Genomic DNA, 6000 nt, shown 5'->3' with positions numbered 1-6000 from the left:
TATGTGAATTCCATCTCAATAAAGCTGTTTTTTAAATACTCTGCTTTTTTAAGGCTTTTGATATTTAATACTTTATTCACTTTTAAAAATAAAGATTAAGGACCTGCATGCCAGATTTCTTTCGGTGTTAGCATTAGCGGCTTTGTATACAAATTTGTTCTGAGGGAAGTGTACGCATAAGCTATTGTAGACATCTTGGTAACGTGTACATAAGCTTTGTTTCCTTTCCTCAGTGTACTCGGTTCGTGATAAATCTCCACCCCGTGTTATCTATTGCTCTCAGTCACTATACAAATTCTCTATTAAAGTGCACGTAGTTTTTTAAATTGCGGGCATTTTATTTCCCTCATCCTCCTCACCCCGAGACGGGCGTCTGGGATGCCCGGTCCACCCCTCCCCAGGACCTGCTTTTCGCCTCGGGGCTCAGTTTCTCAACTCTTGTTCACGCCTGAGCTTCCAGCCTAGGATGTCATTCTTGGTTCTCTTCTTCCCGGGCACGGCGCGGCGGGGACAGTGCTGCGGGGGCGCAGCAGCTCGCGTTGTCAGGGTCACGCGCTGGAGCTCGGGGCCCTGGAGGCGGGAAGCAGACAATTCTAGACGGAGCGGGGTCCTCCCCGCGAGCAGCCGCCGGGCCCGGGCCTCCTGCGGGTCCGCGCGCCCAGGCTCATCCCCGCGCCCCGCCCTCTCGACACAGCAGCGCCCGCGACAGGGGAGCCAGCGGGTTTGGGACGTTTCTTCTCGTCCAGCTGGTGTGGTGACTGTCCCCGAGCCCCAAGTATGTGTCAGCCGGTGGGCCATCCGGTTCCACAGAAGACAGAGCGGGCGCGGAGGAACGCGGGCTGTCAGCACCAGCCGCTTTGGGGCAGGAAGTACGGCGAGGCCCTTCGAGGGGGGACTTCCGGGGCCGGAGTCACGTGGGCAGGAAAGCACAGACGCCACCGACGCCCTTGTGACGCACGCGGAACGTCGGCCGGGATTGGCTGGGGGGGGGGGGGGCGCGGCGGCGCCGCTCCGCCCGCTGGGCCCGTTCGCTCCGGCTCTTGGCGCCCGCCCTGCTCAGCGGGACGCTCTCGCCTTGACGTCTCCGGGTGTCCCGCCGCAGCCTCTGTCGTCGTCCACACGGGCCCGGGGGTGCGCTGCCGCCGCGCGCTCGCGTCTCCCAGCCCCCGCTGCCTCCGGCGCTCCGTCCGGGGAGCCGCGCGCGGAGCCGGCTCAGGGGGCGGAACTGCCGCGGGCGGAAGGGAGGCGGCGCGGCGGTGCCTCCGCGCCCTGCGACGCCTTCGGGGAGGCACAGGCAGCTTCCGGAGAGGCTGGTGTCCAGCTGGACGGCTCTGGAGCCTCTAGAACAAGTTTAGTTAGAAACCCACTGAACCTCTGCAAACATCCATCAAAGAGACTGCATTGGAGAGCATAGGAAGTAAAATAAAAGGGGGTCATGGCCTGTAGAGGAAAACCAAAAGAGAGAATGTGGAGCTAGGTGTGAGAAACAGCAGAGCCGCGAACAGGGCTCAGAAGACCGTCCGGTCCCACAGGGGTGGACAGGGCCGTTCTCTCTGTTAAAGAGCCTCTGGATTGGTTGGCTAATGGTTATCCTGAGGAGATGGCGAACCTAAATTTGGGCCAGAATTTCCTCAAGTGTTTGGGAGTCTATTTTATTCTTAGGAACACTTCCCTCCAGAAAGAGAAGATATCAATTGTCTGAACAATGGATTAAATATGTTCAAAAACATCTCCATAAAAATGAGAGTCCTTACAACACTGTCAAAATGTGAATGGAGGTCCAGAGGAGAAGAATCTCTTACAGGGGAAAAACACAGCCAAAAGCTCTTCAAAGGAAGTTATCCCATATAAGAAAGAATGGAGAAAAATTAATAAAGACCATCAAAAAAGATGAAGTTGTACAATGAAAGAATTCCGGAGCAGATTGGTTGTGCAGAATAAATGAAGTAAGGTCGAAGACCTGCTCTGGCATCAGGGACACAGTAGACCCTCAGAAAAAGGAATTGGTAAAATGACAAAGTTTGAGTTTCCATACCTCTCAGAATAGGCGACATTTCGTGGCGATGAGTCCCCAGTTTACACATCCATCAGGTAATGCTCTGGTTATTCTGGGAGTGCAATTAGAGTGATTGGCTTGAACTCCAGTACAGCCTGATCAGAGAAAAACAGTGCATATTAGAGAGGAGAAAGAAAATACCAGAACATAAAGTGGAAAAAGAGACCCGCACCATAGCTATCATCTGGCTTATATGACTCCATTGTAAGTATTAACAGCAAACTTAGTTACTACTTACGCTTGGAGAGAACCTAGAATTAGGTTAAGTTTTATCTCACCCCTACAGCCTTGGTCACTGTATCTTCTGAAGTCCTGAATTCTGACATGGCCAAGGAAGCCTAGTAGTCAAGCTAAATATTAGGAAACAAAAGATTATTGTCTCTCAAACCCTTTTCCAGCGCATTATTTTGCTTAATCGTTATGACAGCCCTTTGAGACAGGCTATATTGCTCTCATTTTAGAATTGAGGAATCTATTGCAAAGAAAAGTTGGGTGACCTGTCCATCATCACACAAGTTGGAGGTGGTGAGGACAGGACTGGAGACTTTGCCCGCCTGACACGCAGTTATGCTGGCATACTTGCTACCTCCTTCTTGGTGGAATGGATCTTCTCATGTTAACCCTCCTTTGTCTATGTTGCTGAAGATGTTTTAAGCTCATAATTCAATTCTGATAAACAATAGGGACAAGGCTCTCCTCTTTACAGTTAAAACCATACAACATGTTGGGAAACAGCTGCTTTAATACAAAAAAAACTGGCATGGTCTTCTCATTGTTGATGGAATTACAGACCCTGCCTGCCATCCAGGGCTTTCTCTGCATGTCGCCCAACCTCCACTCACTAAGCCACAGTAATCATCAGCTGCATCTGGTGAGTGTTATGTTACTGCACAAAGGGCACAATCTGCTCGCCAAGAGACAAAAGCCTGTCGTCAAGTGGCAAGATGCTGGCAGAGAAAGGGCATGTTATTACAGCTTGCTAACAAGAGTGAAGATGGCCAACTAATGTCCAAAAGAACCATCTTAAGGGGGGCACAGTATCTTGAAGCAGTTCTATAGGCCAGTGGGTTATAGGGGAGGGGGTTAGGAATGTTGGCCCTCTGGTGTTACAGACTGGGAGTTGCCACACCAGATCTCTCAGTTTTCATTGATGGTGACCATCAGCATAGACTCTCTGTTTGGTGGCCATCACGTTCCTAAGGAACTCAAAAGAACGAAGTTATCGTCTTATCGCAGCTGGGAGGAATATGCACTAGCAGGTGTCATAAAATCTACAGAACATGTGGATCTCCTGGAGGCTGAAAATCCAGCTGGGCTAGTTAGAGGTCGTTCAAAGTTACAACATGGTCTCTTTTCTACAATATGGCTTCCCTTATGTCAACCTTGTGTTGAGCCAGTTTCATTAGTAAGCAGGGCTCTTGGGTTTCATAAAATGTGAAGTCCAGATCTCTAGGCTGAAAACTATCTCCTGTCAATGAAAATAATCCGTAACCAATCTATAAATGAGAATTTGGGTGAGTTTATTCTGAGCTTAAATCTTAGGATTATAACCTGGGAGAGTCTTTCCACAAAGGAACAGAGCACTCCAAAGAAATGGGGGTACACAGGGCGGTTATATACCCTCAAAGAGGGTGTTTCACATATGATTGAAGTGTCCCTCCCACAATAGTCACAAGATTGCCCTGTCGGCACAGCGCTTGATGGACACAGCAGGTAGTGGGTCTGCTATCTCAGTGGGCATAGCAGGAGGCAAGTCTGTTGTCTCGAGCTGGGCGGTCACAGGTGAGCGCAGCAATCAGTTTCTAGCCTAAGGAAAGATGCTTAATCCTTAAGGAGGCCAACGTTGGGAGGGGGAGGGAAGTTGCACCTTTATCTCAAGGGCCTTTTGCTCTTGCCACAGGGAATCTCTAAAGCAGATATACAATGCATGCTCAATGGCCTTGGTCAGGGCCTTTTGTAAAGACAAGGTCAGGCCGAATTAGGTTTATACCAAATGGCTTCCTCATATATTCCAATATATCCTATTGCTTGCCATTTTTATTTGTCACTCCAGAGACAAGTTCAGCTGACATTGTCACATGCGGCAAGGTTAAATTGAAAAAGTCACAGTTCTTGTCACATAGGAACTGGCTAGACAGACACCTTGTCTCTTGCTAGCTGCCCTCACAGCTGCTACCCAACAGACATAAAACTGCTTCTGGTAGTCCATTCCTCCATTCTTCCATGCCCTCCCCGCTGCCCCAGTCTCTTCTGACCATGAGCAAACATGGGAACCTTCTAATTTGACCATTGAAAGACATTCGAGCCCTGATTATTCAGCCAAAGTTACGCAGGTTTAAACTGAGCCATGCCCTCAGCACAAGCAAACCTAGTAGGTCACAGAAGCGTTAAGAGGGGGAAGGACAGAGGGGAAGATGCAGCAATATTATTTCCACTTGTAATCCTTTTGGGTATTCCCATTTTAAGGGAAAGTTTCTTTCCTAATCAAAGTTTTTGAGGCACAAAGAATGAAAACCTACATAAAACAAAATCATCATGAAAATGTAAATGCCTAAAGTTCACAAACTCCCCAACTCTGCATTTTTTTACCTCTATGTGGCGGCCAGATTCAATTTCAATGTCCCTCTCATGGGTTTATGAGTGGCCTTTTCTCTCAATTAATCAGGAGGCCGCAGCTTGAAGGAGACCTGTCCTCTGCATGGGGCTCCAGATTATGCCACCTGGCTCCCAGTGAATATTTCTGATGAAATTTTAATCATCAGTTTAATCTGAAGAAATTTTGATCCACCAGTTTCAACAGTTTTTTTCCTTCTTAAGAGTGGAGAAGTGGATAGCCTCCAGCTGTTGGCCTTTGGCCATTGCAGCTTTCAAGCCAACTTGGCACTCCTCCAGGCATGGCCCTGGCTCCTGAGCTAGGGCTGTATCACAAGAGCTCAGCCATTTCCTCCTGACATGGATTCCTCTGATAGTCAGACTTTGTTCCCAAGCTCCCGACTGGGCTGGCAGAGAGACAGCCAGGTCTGCATCACCACCTGACAGCTCCCTTCGCCCCCACCCCAATTCAGCTTCCTCTGATTCCCTTCCACAACTATTATTCCCCACATACACTCTTGGCCCTCTTTAGTGTCTCTGCAAGTGCTTCCAAAGAACCCAACCTGCAATGAGGCTCTTCGCCAAAACTGCTTTATTTAGAGATAACCCACCCCACAGAGCACCACGCTTTTCTTCTCAGGGTTCAGTTTTCAAGTCCCTTGTTGGAATTTGTTGGATATGGAATGTGTAAATCTGAAAGCTATAGGATATCTTTGATGGATTTTGGAGAGTTGAAACATTTTCCGCCTCTTAGAAGGTAGGAGCCAGGTAAAGACTTTTTCTTGGCTAATAAATATAGCAATTGCCCAGGTCTGAGACGATAACAGACTAAGCAGAGACTGAGTAGCCAAACTTAAAGTGTTTTTCTGAGCGACGGGGCAGCCCTGGGCATCCTTCCTTCTCCGCAGCCGTTACTCCCGGAGTTCTCACTACTACGTCTCTTTATGCAGGTAGACTTGTGTATATTCACTTATAAAGGCACACACTCACCAAGGCTAGCTTCCCTGCCTCACTGCCTTGGAAATCTAGACTCAATTTGTACAATAGAACAGTCAGGATGGCTCCTGGTGCTTCATTATTACAACACAATTTTGATGAGAACAATCTTGAAGGTACATCTTTGCGTTCACCCTTAACTGTTTCTTCAGTACATATTCTCTAGAAGAGGAAATGCTTGGAGAAAAGCACTTTTTAAAACATTTGCCGAATTACAACCCAAACAGCTAGTACCAACTTACATTTGCACAAGAATATCTATTTCCCCACACCCTTGTGGATGTAGCAAGGGTTGTTGGCAATTATCCTATTTTTGTATTTAATTGGACATGGACTTTCGTAATTTTGAAAATTTC

This window comes from Equus caballus, chromosome 11 (assembly GCF_041296265.1).
Source record: "Equus caballus isolate H_3958 breed thoroughbred chromosome 11, TB-T2T, whole genome shotgun sequence".
Lineage (NCBI taxonomy): Eukaryota > Metazoa > Chordata > Mammalia > Perissodactyla > Equidae > Equus > Equus caballus.
The sequence above is the reverse complement of the archived record's forward strand: the minus strand, read 5'-3'. Positions refer to the sequence as shown.